Here is a 15,554-nt window from a genome sequence, read left to right as displayed (position 1 = left end):
TCTTTGGAGCATTCAGGCTGAGGTTTTGCTTTACTGACAGGCTACGGAGGCACTGAAATCACATCACTCTCACGGCCTCCTTGTTTAATTCACTTAACACTATTAAAGCAGCACCTTGCATAATGGCAGGATGCTGAGGTAAATGTTATTATGCTGTGAGTTGTATAAACTGACCTGGGATGTGACCACCACTTATAAGATTGGTTCTCTGGAGATGTCATTTCCAAGTTAAAATGAACTGATTTAAGAATTTTTTTTTCTTAAGATTTTATTTATTTACTTTTAGAGAGGGAAAGAGAGCAAGTGAGGGCAGAGGGAGGGGGAGAGGGAGAGAGAATCTCAAGCAGACTCCAGCTGAGCGAGGAACCTGATGTAGGGCTCGATCTCATCACCCTGAGATCATGACCTGAGGTGAAACCAAGAGTCAGACATTTAAACGACTGCACCATCCAGGCACCCTGAATGTTTAATATCCTAAGAGTTAATTTGTAAGTTGATGCCCAACATTTTTCAGAATCCAGTGCTAAGAACATTTTAGGAAAGTTACTAATACATCAGGGATTAAAAAGAACTAATGAATAACATGGGGATCAAACAGATGTTAAGTTTTTTCTTTTTTGTGATAGAAAGCTATAATAATGACTCAAAACCCAGATGAAATCCAACTGATGTCTGCATAAGTCCCTTCTGAACCAAGTAAAACATTTTAAGAAGAGTAAAACCGAGGAACAAAATTTTTACACTAATCTTATAATTAAGTATAAACCTTTGTTTAGTCTCTTTCTTACTCTTTCTGCTGCCCTCAACTAGTATGGGCCAGTGAGTTGTATTACACTTTTCAGAACTGAACATCATTCTGTGGGTGAACATAGTGGGCATAAGTTCTCCAGTAGCCAATGAATTTTAGCAATTCTATTAAGTGTCTCATACGCTAACATGCTTGGTTGATGTCAGTTATGTTCTTGCAATGTTATACATGTAATAAAGATAATGCATAGTGGTTATACGCTCTTTGTTTTGGGCAAAAGCTCACTGGTAACTTTTTCTTTAACTCTTGTTGAATTACAGATGGAATGCCTTGATTAGTATCATTATGTCTGAACCAGATCTTTCAAAATAGTTCATGAGACTGTGATGTAGAATTGAATCAAAACCTTACTCAGTTCTCTGCATTCCATAACGCATATAACTGTGATGTGAGAAAAAAACCTAACATGCTTTTAATGAAATCTTGTAGGTTACTCAGCCCTATGGTTCTTATTTGGATAACACCAAACAGATTATATCAATATCTCCCCAACTGTGAAAAGCATAGCTGGCTACTAAATTTCCTAGGGATATCCTGTTTGTTTTTCCAAGCCAGTGAGGGGGACTTCAAAATCTAGATCCATCTTTTTTAATACATAAGAATTTGAGTTAAACTGGAACTTAATGAAATGTTTATTCACTTGATTATTTGACAGGAGAAATAACTAGAGAAGGGAAAAGAAATGCCAAGAGGTTGAAGGCTACGTCTACAATTACACAAGTCACACTTTCCTTTCTAGCTCCTCTTTTTACTACCAGGAAACAGTTGCTCTTGGCTGTAGAATTTCATTAATTACAAAAAAAATTTCATGAAGGTGGGCTGAAGTGGTCTAAAGTTAGAAAGAAATACAGATATCAAGTCTAAAAGCCTCTGACATTGAGAAAGGACAGAAATATTGTTCCCATATATAAGTAACTATATTTTCTTTTTCTTTTTTTCTTTTTTTAAGATTTATATTTATTTGAGAGAGAGAGAGAGAGAGAGAACGCACACAAGTGGGAAGGGCAGAGGAAGAGAGAATTTGAAATAGATACTGAGCTTCTTAATTTCAGAGAACATTTATAGAGATAGAAGAGTCATTTGATCCATACAAGAAAACTGTCATTTCTGTGTATTTACTTTTTTGGTAAGAACTAGGCTAAAGTAGGTGCCAGACCATTGACCAGAAATGGAAGTTATGCTGGGGTGCCTGGGTAGCTCAGTCATTTGAGTGACTGACTTTTTCGGTTCAGGTCATAATCTCATGGGTCTTGAGACAGAGCTCCGAATTGGGCTCTGTGCTAGGCATGGAATCTGCTTCAGATTCTCTCTTTCCCTCTGCCTCTCTCCACCTTTCTCTCTCTCTCTTTCTCTCAAAAAAAAAAAATTAATAAAGTAAAAAATAAAGATCATTGTGTCCATGTGTATGCATCCTGTCGTAGAGAGGCCGTTCACAGGGTTAACCCGATTTGACCTGTAATCACTTTTACTTGTCTCTTCAAGTTGTCTTATTGTTCCAGAACCATGGCATCATGTATTCCTATCGTCTTTTGATTATGTTCACTTGTACAGTTATTTGACTAACATTTTGGCAGCCCTGTTGAGAAATAGAGCCAAAATATTCCAGACTCTAACACTTTTATTTCATCATGCGAAATACATTTTTGTCTTAAGATGAGACTTGGTTTTGCCTTTCTTCCTGAGATGCTTAGATAGAGATAAAGTTAACCACGTAGGCTGCGTGTCTGTGTGGTCTTTTTCCTTCTTTAATTGGGGGTTTTGAAAGAACTGATGCTAGAAATGTCTTGGTCTTCCTAATTTGTTCAGTGTCTTTTCTAGTACTATTAAATACATTGTCTTTTTCAAAATGGAGCCCATCTGTATCTGGATGATACTTTGTTTCAGCTTGGAATCTATCCCAAGTATGTGCATGGGCAGGAAGAAGTCAAGTCTAAGGCTTCAGTCAAAGTGATACTACATCTTTAGGACAGAAAGATGTTAGGTAACATAAACCTAATCATTTCAGAGAAGATTTTGAGTTTAGAATCATGTAGGGTTTTTTTTTTTTTTTTTCCCATGTAGTTTATTTACTCTAAAACACCCCATGGCAGGGACGCCTGGGTGGCTCAGTTGGTTGGACGACTGCCTTCGGCTCAGGTCATGATCCCGGAGTCCCGAGATCGAGTCCCGCATCGGGCTCCCAGCTCCACGGGGAGTCTGCTTCTCTCTCTGACCTTCTCCTCACTCATGCTCTCTCTCACTGTCTCTCTCTCAAATAAATAAATAAAATCTTTAAAAAAAAAAAAAAAACACCCCATGGCATAGTGTATAGGGGCATGAATTTTGAGGAGCAGATCACCCTATAGTCTTTTTCATTTTTTCATCCAAGTATTTATAATCTGTTACCAACAGTGTGAATTTGGACAAATTACTTGAAATCTCTAAGCCTTGGCTAAAATCATAAAAATAATCATGTTCTTATAAGAATGATTTTGATAAGTATTCTTATAAGAATTAAAGAGTTGATGTACATAAAACATTTACTCTTATCTCTGGTACATAGTAACTTTTTAATAAATTAAATATGTTTAGCAATGAGACAATTTGGAATAACCCAATAATGGCTAACCCTCAGCAAACTCGGCCATAATACAGTTTTTAAAAAAAAAATTCCTTCTTTTTTTTTTTTTTAAAGATTTTATTTATTTATTTGACAGGCAGAGATCAGAAGTAGGCAGAGAAGCAGGCAGAGAGAGAGGAAGAAGCAGGCTCCCTGCTGAGGAGAGAGCCCGATGCGGGGCTCGATCCCAGGACCCTGAGATCATGACCTGAGCCGAAGGCAGAGGCTTTAACCCACTGAGCCACCAGGCGCCCCGGCCATAATACAGTTTTAAGAAGTAAAATAATACTGCATTCAGATTTTGTTCCCTTGTGAAAATGAGTAATGACTTTGTTATTTTCTGTGTTGGTGTAAATACCAACAATATTTTCATTTTTCAAATTAAATTTCAGATGATTTATTATAGGCCCAATTCTTAGCTATTTTATTTAGAATTTTAAAGGTAGAATTATATTACATGCAAGCCACTATCTCTACTAATTTTATTTTTTTATATTGTACCAAAAGAGAGAAATTTACTAACATTGGATTTCATAATACATTTCTATCTGAGCCTCTCAAAGTACCATCACAAATTAAGAACATGCATAAGAGAGTTACAGACTGAATTTTTGTGTTGTGAACTGTAAAGAAATCCTAGCTGTTTCATGAAATTAAAACCCAGATCTTCCACTACTTTTAATAAAAGAAACATCTCTTGGTGAACCCTTCTCTGATCCCAAGCTCACTTTTTCGGCAGTTTCTCTTGATTTTTCTACTGCTGCCACTGTCCTGACTTCATGGTGTTGGAAATTTATGTCCCTGCCTTCAAAACTCCAGCTGTATATAACAGACCTTCTCTTACTTCTTCATTCTAGCTGAGGTGAGAATGGGATATTCATACCACCTTCCTGGAAGCATCATCATACTTAAGCTTAGGTTATAAAACAGGGGAAAGAAACAGAGTGTCATGAATCTTGTTGATCAGGCTTAAAAATTATGTGGCTTTCTAGAGCCCTTCAATTCATAAGAGATGTTGGGGGGAGGTCCTGTCTACAATGTTGCAAATTCCCTATTTCTCACCTACCAGTAGGAACCCCTTTGAGGAGGGTACTGTGATGTGTTGCCCAGACTCCCCTTTAGGATCAAGGCAGTTCCTCATCACTGCTGGTAGATGGAGCATTGAGGGAGCCTAGCATGAGATTGCAGTGTAATTGTTAGAACTTTCACTGGTGATAAATAGCAATTATGATGCAACCTGGTGAAAAGAAATGGACTGGTAGGTATGCTAGGTAAGTATTTGAGAGGCTCAGGCAAAATTGTGATTTAAGGACTATTGAACTGGATGGCTGTTGCTGGGATGGATTGATACATTAGGGAAGGACAATGAAAGCTAAGGTAAGGGTGAAAGCCAGAGGGCCTCCTTGAGGTCATACACTCCAATGTTCTGCCAGAGTACGGAAATGGCTGATGATCAAACCCAGGACTTATAGGAGTGTCAGAATTCCAAAAAAGATTGAATTCTCAACCCTGGCAGTTCTGCTTTACAAAATCCAGCATGCTATTTGGGAAGGATTGAGATCTGGGATAGAGACATTTGGGTTGAAACACTTGCAAATCTTCAACCCTTACATTCCTTTGAACACGGGGCTTTTATCTTCTTTTCCAGGTCTTGCTTTAGACAATGTAAAGAGGCATTTGTTCACAGACAACGTAGAGCGGACTTTTCCTTGCAAAAATGACATCTGCATGTCCTCTCCACTCCCAGCCCCTCCCCACTCCCCATGCATGTACCCTGTGTACCTCCTGAGCAATAGCTAGGTCAAATTACAACACAAAATGCCTGGAAAAGTGCTGGCTGGGTCTGCTAAGCAAGGAAAGGGACTAGAGAAGTTGCAGGACGTAGTTAACATATACTGGTTGGAAGTGGAAGGGTACATATGGGAGTGGGATTTAAGGGTGCTGGTTCAAACGGCAAAGGAAATAAAGAGTGAAGGAGAGTTTATCAATAAGACAGAATTTAACATTCTGGCAAGACCTCAAAAATAATAGCCTTCTAGGTTGGATCCTGGAAACTTGGAAAGGTGCATATTTTAAGAAGTAAAAATGCCAGAACTTCCATGACAAATAACAGAGGAAGCAATCAAAGGGCTCAGAGAATTTGGGCATATGGAAATGAACTCGTCATATAAGTCCAGGCTGCCCACCGGCTGACTATGTTCAGTGGTAAGGGCTAGAGAGCACTGTCTTTATCAAAGCATAAGAGCATTCTGACTTCTGCTGAGGATATCAGAAGCTGGGAAGAACAAAATTCCACTCTTATTACAACATCATCACAGTGGAAAATTTGTAAGTTCACAACTTTTCTTAAAGACATGGGAGAGCTGAAGTTACAGGGTAAGAAACTAACCTGAAATCAGGAAATCTGTCATCTTTAAGGGGAGATAGAAATTAAACACTGGCTTACCAAGGACAGATACCATCAGACACTTACAAACTTAAGCTTACAAACACTAAGTAATAAATAATAGTGTTTTATTGCTGGGAGAGGGGAAGGAGCTTGGAGAGAGAGTTTCTCTGAGGCATAACCCAAAGGCATAACCCAAATCCTAAAGCTGATGGTGGAACAGAAATTGAGTTAAATCAGGTTTTACCATAAACCAGCTTTTACTCTAAACACAAAGTAATACTAGAGGAATTCTGTGCTGGTGGTGTACTAATAACAATGCAAAACCCAGATCAACTTCTGGCCAGATTTACTCAACCTCCCATAATAAAGGCCTAGCAGAAAGAAAGGCATACCCATTTCCCAGCATAAAAATAACTCACCTCCATCTTTCAACAATAAAAAATTACAACAGACACAAAGATGTAAAAAGAGTTAATCCACTATCAGAAGACAAAGCAATCAACAGTAACTTTACTCAGATGTAACACAGGTGTTAGAATGATTAATCAGGAAATTAAAATAATTAGGACCACTATGGTAAGGACTCACATGTAAAAGGTAGAAAGCATTCATGATCAGTTGGGTAATTCTAGCAGAGTGATAGAAATTATGAGATCTCAAAACTAAATGTAAATGTTATAAATGAAAAAAATTTATAGAGATGATGAATGATTTTGATTGGTCCATCAATTGACTTGACACAGTTGAGAAAAGAGCCCATGAATTTGATGATAGCTCAATAGAAATTACAAAAATTCATATACGAAGATAAAAGAGAATGGGGAAAAAACTATCTCAGAACAGAGCAAGAACTATGGAACAATGTCTAATGGTCAAATATACATACAAGAGAAATCCTAGAAGAGGGTGGGGAGGACATAAAACAACAATGACAATAAAATTGGGAGAAATAATGGCTGATACTTTTCCAAAACTAATGACAGAAACCGAAGATTCAATCAGATACCAGAACCAAAGAATATAAGCTTGATTAAAAACCAAACACATACACACAAACACATACACACACAGGAAACAAGATACATTACACAAAGAGGGACAAATATAATAAACTATATTTCTTGTGTAGGAACTACATAAATCAGAATTCAGTTGACTGACATCTTTAATCTGGTGCAAGAAAAAAACCCATAACCATCGTGTTACGATGAGTGTGGCACAGGATTGCTGAACTCAGTGGTGGCTCTCCTCTGTAGGTCAGGACTGGTGAAGAAGATGTTGCTATAGATCTGGGATCACTGATAACAAAGAGGATGAAAGAATCCTGAAATAGAAGTCAGGTGATGTACTTAACTCTCAGAAACATGGCGGATGCAATTATTATAATGATCAAAGATCAGAGTAGAAGCCAGGCATATCTGACTCACAGAGATAGAGCATGGCATTCCCAAGGGCAAAATAGATGGGTCATCAATAATGATATTTCACAATGTACACAACCAAAACAAATCAAGCATTGATGATCATGAAGCTAAGAGTAGCCACCCCAACAAGATGTCATAATCCCTTGCTCAGTTTGCAGACTTCAACCAATTCTCAGATATAGAACTCACTGAACAAAGGAAAGGCCAACTTCCCACGATGAAAGATCTTGCAACATTGACAGCAAGTATAAAGAACAATGATTTCTCCAGTCCTCACCCAAAAAGACCCATGACAATTTATTTGGACAGCATATGCTTTGGAATGAGGAGTATCCAAACATATTGCTAATTTTTGGATATAGAGTCCAAGTTCACATTATTACCTGAGGACCCAAAGCATCATCTTGGCTACTCTGTTAGGGGTATGTGTGTTAGGTAGAATAATGTTCCCTCAGAGAGGTGCTAATTTCTAGAAACAGAATATATTGTGTTACATACTTTTACACCAAAGGTGTAAAAGTGCTTATTCTTCTATAAGGGTAACATTCAACAGAAAATAAAGATGGTTTTCCAAGAAGTCATATCTTCATATGCCAACCTTAACAGTACTCCTGGTTCTCAAGCACAGATTCTGCTTGTAAAGTCTCCTATTTTTATGGTTTCCTTTAGGGACACCTTCGTGGGAAGCTCATTATAGTGGCTATTCTTATAGGGTCCTGGTGTTTTGCATCTTATCAAGTAGCTGACAATGAGCTCCATCATGCTTTGGTATCCGGGTAGCTCATCACTGGTATCATGGCAATTCATATCACGGTAGCTCTTGGTAGCTACCAAAGCCACTATTCATTTCCTCAGGAGAAGGTTTTTGTTGTTGTTGTTTTTGTTTTTTGTTTTGTTTTTAGATATAATTATTTATTTTAGAGAGAGCATGAGCAGGAAGAACAGAGGGAGAAGGAGAGGCAATCTGAAGCAGACTGTGTTGAGGGTGGAGCCTGAAGAGGGGCTCAATCTCACCACCTGAGATGGCAACCTGAACTGAAACCAAGAGTCCCATGCCTAATCAACTGTACCTCCCAGGGGACCCTCCTTAGGGAAAGGTTTTTTTGCCTTTTTAAAAAGATTTTATTTATTATTTTTTTAGAGAGAACGCATGTGATAGTGGGGGAGAGGAGCAGAGGGGTAGGGAGAAGGGAAGGGGGGGGGTAAGAGTCTCAAGTGGACTCCTGGTGCTGGGAACAGAGCCAGATCTCAGGACCTGGAGATCATGACCTGAGTGGAAACCGAGAATAGGACGCTTAATCAACTGAGCCACCCAGGTGTCCTTCCTCCTTAAGAGAAGTTCTGATGAATTATGGTTTAGTAAACAAGATTATTATAAAGATCCAGAGATTGAAGTAAGGAGCAGGCCTTTTTCATACCTATGTCAAACTTTTATTCACTCACAACCATTTTTCCCCTATGCTCCCTAAGTGTATCTAGTGAAAATGTCAATGGTATAGAGCTGTGCTATCCAATATGGAAGCATTAACCACAGGCATATAGCTATTTAAATCTGAATTGATTAAATTAAATTAAATTAAAAATTCAGTTACACAGTTGCACTGTCCACATTTCTCATGCTCAATAGCCACATGTATCTAATTGTTACCATATTTAATAGTGCAGATACAGAACATTTCCATCATCATAGGGAGAGCTATGGGATACCACTGTTAACAAAGCTTGTGACTGTTCTCGTACGTGTTGGGGAACAGGAATTCCTGTCCCTTTCAACGTTCCTTTTAGCTGGACTAAGTGTCAAATTGACATGAGATAGATTAATAGGAGAAACTAAATTTAACAGGTACACATATAGAGAATCCACATAGACATGGCACAAAGCACTCATTCACTTATGTGTCACACAATATTACCAACAATTTTTTTCTATTTCATGTACTATGTAGCATTTTCCCCCTCACTTTAAAATTTAGACATGCACTTAACATTTCCATCTAATAACAAGATATAAAAAGGGCTCAGTCTCTAAAGATCTAAGATGCATACTATACCAAAATATAGATAACATATGATTGCCTGTGATAATAAGCCTATTCTTCACTCTTAGAGGAATCATCAAATGCTTTTGTTAGTTGAAACTTTGTGTTCCAATTTCCTTAACTATCCCTGCCAATCTGGTTTTTTTTTTTTTTGTTTGTTTGTTTTTTTAGCTCTTTGAAAATGTTGCAGAATTCTTTAAAAACAAGATGGATTTTTCTTCTAATAACCATTGTAATTTTTTTCAAGTACCTTTATGATTAATTTGTTACCTATGGTGCGTCTGGCAAACTGAACTTTAAATGACCTTCTTGCCCTTATTATTGCAGCTGTCAGCCTCCAATTTTACGCAGAAAATATAAAGGAAAGAGAATTTAAACCAGAGATTTTTACTGAGGCACACACAGCTTCAGCAGCTGCTGTTAAAATGGTATCATCAAATACCAAAACTGACAAAGACCCATGGGGTCTATTTTCTAATTCAGTCTTGGAGGAAATTTACAATAGTGAATCTCTATGGCGGTTGAGGTTGGCTAAGATTTAGATGACCCATTTCCCTTATCTAATGAATTCAGGCCTTGCAAACTTTGCAAAAGCTTTAAACTGACAAAATATCAAGAGAGTTGATGTGAAATTGAAAGACAGCTGGCACGGACTCAGAGCGTCTTGAGTTTAGTTCAGGAAGCTGCGAACTTTCACAGCTGCAAGACTGTCAAAATGAAGATTCTAGCATAAAGATAGTCAAAATATTGCTATTAGATGAAGAGCTTTATGCCTACAGCCTTTACTCTACAGAAAAGATTCTTCATTTCAAATAAAGAATGAACATGACATTTTTGCATTTCTCATTTTTCTGAGAAAATCTAAGTGAGAATGCTTCTATTGCCATGAACTTAGGTTTAAAAAAGTCTAATTAAAACTAAATTTGAAGAATTAAAAAAATTTTTAAATGATTTAATCTTATTCCAGGAAACAAAACCATGTTGATGTGGTTTCCTTTTTCAAGCTGTCTCTTCAGTTTCTTGGTCTTGACAAGCCATGAGGGTAATTTAATACCGTGTTTTATTATGTGACGAGAAACTCATCAGGATGTTTCTAGGTAAGAGTACACTTAACCAATTATTAGGTAGAGAAACAAAGCTTGCTGGGTGTGGTGTTTTCAGGCAGTAAACTGGATCATCAATGATAATTTTTATATATCTCTTTCAAGCAAAGCAAAACCCAAACTGAATTGCATTTATGGCACAAATGAAGTTTTACCGTTGGGAAGATACTTCAACATTAAAAATGTCGTTTGTTGAACAGTAATTACAAGGCTTATTGTTTGCGTGAGAACTTAAAATTTTGGCTACATTTTCAAAGGATTTATATAGCCTAACATACTTTTAAAATAATTTAAATCATATCATGGATTAGCCATTTGTATTTGAAAAATGCCATTAAATTCACGCCACTAGTGAAATCTCACTGAAAAGAATGGTGTATGTAAAAGATAATATGAATGTAAAACTGAGGAAACTGGGGAGGGAGGTAGTCATATAAGTTGTTTAAAATGCAGAAAAAATACATGTAGGCACTTGAAAATAATTTATTTTATTCTAGGAGTTGTGAGTCTTGTTTGGCTCTTGAAGTCTAAAAAACACACTTCCTTTCAATCCTACTATGTATAATGAGAATCCTAAACTATGTGTAGTTCATATTTAATTTAACTACTTGTCAGCACCTTCGTTTTGAAAATGGTTTTACTTTCTGTAATTTTATGGCTTTTGGGGTGGTATAATCATAAAATGTTTATTTATTTACTTATTTATGCAAACTAACATACCTTTCTCCTTCTCTTCTCAAGCATTTTCCTACTTCCCTTAAGAACTTACCTCTCCCACCTTGTAAACAAGCTTGGTCAAAGAACCCTTAACTCTTCTTGGCTGGTGACCAAGATGGACTAATGACACTTTTCCCAGACTTCACGTGGATGAAAGGACAAGCAGGGAAGTGGATTCATGCCAGTCGCAGTGCCCAGGCCAAACTGCCCACTCGGTCTTGCCACCCAGATGAGAGCTATTCAGGCTCCTGTGCCGTCAGACTGGTTTATTCCTTGAGCTTCCTCAGGTTCTTCCTGCAAGTTCCTTTTCTGCTCAAATGGGGCGGAGGCTGTTTGTGTTGCTTACCGCGAAGACCGGTCACTGACTTGTCGTCAAAGTCATTCTTCCCTTGTTTTACTTTCAGCCACATTTCTACCTTATGTCTTGGTCAACTTGACTCTTTTTTACTTCACTCAGATTTTACCGCCTCTCATAAGGGCAAAATGCCATGAATCAGGTGAGCACAATTCTTTTTATTTGTTGCCAAATGAAGTCAGTTTTTATAATCTGAGTCTTGTCATGTTCAATCATCTTTCTGGAGTCCCTTCCACCTATAACAAATATAAACTGCCTATTAAGATGTTTTTTAGCCGCCCCTTTGCAAATCATGTAAATATTTTTGGAAAGACAGTTTTGTTCCTCATTGCTGAGATAATTTTCTCACAGTTTAGAGATGCTTTTATAGGAATGAGCTTTCCAAAATTAGGAAGTCTATTTCTTGTGTTTCAGAAGAAAAAACAAAACAAAACAATAAAAGAGATAGCCTCGCCTGATGCATTCTTATTCTCTGAGAGAACTGCAATCTATCATTTCTTATTTCTTCTTGGGAAACATGTCTCTGCAGAAAACATGGAGTTTTGTTTTACTTTGGGAGTATAGACTGAAGTTTGAAATCCAGGAACAAAGAAAAAAGTACAATTGTAGATCTCCTACAACTTTTACAGCATATTGCAAGGGCTTGAACTCTATCATAGTGAAAGAAAAATGAACATTATTTAGATGAAGGTTAAAAGGAAGAAATGCTATTCTGAGTGAAATTCTATAATAATTGAAATTTCGAGCTTCAGAGGCAAGTCAGTACTTCACCAGGTACTCTCCAAAAATCTTTTTTTTTAGGCTTTAAAATACAAATGCCTTTAGATTGTCAAACTTACATTTTTTTCAAAGGAAAGAAACCCCTTCTAGAATATTAAATGGGATGATAAAGGGGAGATTTTTGGCTAAAAGGAGATCAAATATTTTCTTTTATCAAAAGTTTGGCTCATTATTGCAAGTGAAAAGATCATGGAATAGCTATTTAAGATGACAAAGGGGCTGTGATAGCTTTAGTTAATGATAGCGCACAGCCAATTTTGTCTTCTGCCTTTGTACTTGCTTTATGAGAGGTCTCAGCATTGGTTTTCTTTTGTACTCTTCTTTTTGGGGGGATTATAGAACTCAATTATTACAGGTTTGAAAATTGTAGAGGCTTTCCTCACATTACATCTAACTTTGTAAGGTAAAATTATGTACTGAGTTTTTTGAAAAGGCAAATGAAACTGTAAGATCTGTAATACACATCTGTGAAGTAACTTTTTTTAACCTTAGAAAACGTTGGAAGGACAGGGATGAAGGATATCTGAAGAAAACTGTCTAGGAGGAGTGTATTAGTTGCCTCGGGCTGCCATGACAAAGGACCCCAAGCAGAATGGCTTATGCGACAGAAATTTATTGTCTTGTCATTCTGGAGGCCATCGGTCTTGAAATCAAGGTATTGGCAACAATGGTTGCTTCTGAGGGCTGTGACAGAAGGATCTGCTGCGGCCTCCCTTGTTGGCTTACAGATGGCCGTCTTCACCCTCTATCTTCACAAGACAGTCTCTCAGTGTGTATGTGTGTCTCCAAATTTCCCCTTTTCATAAAGACAAATCATATTGGATCAAGACCCCTTTAATGACCTCAGTTTAATCTGATTACCTATCTCCAAATAAGGTCACATTCTGAGATACTGGGGGTTAGGATTTCAGTATATGAATTTTGGGGTAAAGCAATTCAGCCTATAACAGAAGGCAAAGGGATGCTTAAAGGAAAGACTACAAATAAGTTTTTCCACATGGCAGGAAAGAAGAAAGGTTCTTTTCTACATGCAATTTTTTGTGAATCTACGCAAACTAAGGGGCTTGCTGCTGAATGTTGTGGTCTTGACTTTGCTCATATTAAAAAGTTAGAAGTGCTTTCCATCTCACTTGATTTATACCCTATGAAAGTTTCCCACTATTTTTTAGTTTGATTTTAATTTTTAAAAAGATTTTAGTTATTTATTTAACAGAGATAGACACAGTGAGACAGGGAACACAAGCAGGGGAATTGGGAGAGGGAGAGGCAGGCTTCCCGCAGAGCAGGGAGCCCCATGCAGGGCTCGATTCCAGGACCCCAGATCATGACCTGAGCCAAAGGCAGATGCTTAACGACTGAGCCACCCAGTTGCCTCAAGTTTTCCACTATTTTTGTACTAATATGGCAATGATCACAGAATGGAAATAGATCACATTAATTTCTTTTGTGTTGACTCAAGTCTCTGGCAAGAAGCAATGATCATACTGGGTATCATAGTATCATACACTTAAATAGCCTGTACCTACTGTGAATTTTCTTCCACTGCCCTTTGTCCACACTTGGCCTTTTGGGCTTGGTTCAGTCAAGTGTCCTGGCTTGGGTTTGTTCTTCTTTGTAATTATCTTGAGAATCATCAACATGTGGTTTCCTCAGTGATGAAAGTAGAAAATCTTCTTCAGTGTGTAGCTGCTACTTTTATATTTTTGTCAGTGGAGCAAAGAGAACAGTAGCTCTGATTAAAACTCAAGGAAAGGTGTATTCACTGTGACAGCTGCTGGGAAGGAGGATACAGAAAATGTCCTTCTTCCCTGCAGCATGGCTGATAGTTCTTAGATGATCTGCGCAGGGAACTTCTTTGGGTTTGACTTTAGTGATAAAAGCTGCAACTCCAGCTGACATCTTCTTTGACTAGATTGTTGGTTTAATTTGTAGTTGATAAGTTATTTGTACAACGAATAACCCTTTTTAAAAGCTATGAGATGAGACTGATCCATTTTTAGAGTCTCTTAACTATAGTCATTTTCTGAGTATATGTTGCATGCTAGGCATTGTGCTAATAATGAACAAAACGCTGAATCTGCCTCTCAAGAAGCTCATAGTTCAATGGGTGAGAGAAGTTCAAACAGGAAATGAGAGTAAAATGTGATAAGGACTATCACATAAGAGAGGCACGTCCTGGAATCCAAATGAGCAGACTCCTTAGTAAAGTCTTGGATACTGAGTTGGAATTTATCCACTCTTGTTTGGAATGAGAAGGAGGTGAGGAAGAAGGGGACTTCAAGTGGTCAGAACAGCATAGACAAAAGCCCAAAAACATGAAGAGAGGTATGCTGGAGGAGAAAAAAAGACAGCTAGCCTGGGAGTTAGAAAACACCATGGAACGTACTAGGTGGGCAGGAGTCAGATCATGAAAAGCTCCTTGTGCATTGTTAAGATTGAGAGATAGAAGACCTGGATCACTGCCTAGATTCTGTTCCCGAGTAGTTGTGTGACCTTGGGTAAGTTACTAAAAACACATCTGGCCCTTAACTTTCCAAAAATGGCTTGTAGGAGAGAGACACTGAATCCAGCTGTCATGTGGGCCAGGACATGGACTTCTCAGTGGCACCTGTTTGCACTCATAACTGCTTACCTGGTGGCTCCCTCTCAATACTTGGAAAGATCTCAGAACGGTGTGACACAGCCTCTGGGAGAGGTGGTACCCAGAAAAGACAGATTAAAATTCTTCTTTGCGGCAGTCTGAAATATTGTGATTCATAATAAGAAATATATATTTTGGTCTTTGTCTCCGTTTCTGGCAAAGAATTCCCAAAACTCTTGGAATTTCCTACCAGTAAGAGCAATAAGGGCATCTTTGTTAACATTGTTTGGTCTTTTGTCCTCCATTTCAGAAACAGCTCCAGAGCAAGCAGGTCAAAGAAAGAACTCATTATTCCGACAACTGACTTTCAACCACACCTGAGCTTATGTTAATGAGGTGACTTTTGTAAAGCTTCCAAGGATGGGAACTGGTTGCTAGGGGAACCAATCATGTGATTAGAGGGCTGGAATGTTTAGACCCGCTCTTTGACCTCTGCGGAGGGCAAAGGGCTGGAAGTTGAATTAATCACCAAGGGCCAACGATTTAATCAGATATGCCTACATAATATAAAATCCCAAGAGGACAGGGTTCAGAGAACTTCTGGGGTGGTGAACAGGTGATGGCACTAGGAGGGCAGCATCCCGGGAGAGAGCACGGAAGCTCCACACTACCCCCTTACCTTGCCCTCTGCATCTGTTTCGGGGCTGTTCCTGAGTTAAAGTCTTTTATAATCTACTGGTGATCTTGTAAGTGGATTGT

Source organism: Neovison vison, chromosome 3 (assembly GCF_020171115.1).
Source record: "Neovison vison isolate M4711 chromosome 3, ASM_NN_V1, whole genome shotgun sequence".
Classification (NCBI taxonomy): domain Eukaryota; kingdom Metazoa; phylum Chordata; class Mammalia; order Carnivora; family Mustelidae; genus Neogale; species Neogale vison.
Note: the sequence above shows the minus strand (reverse complement) of the source record.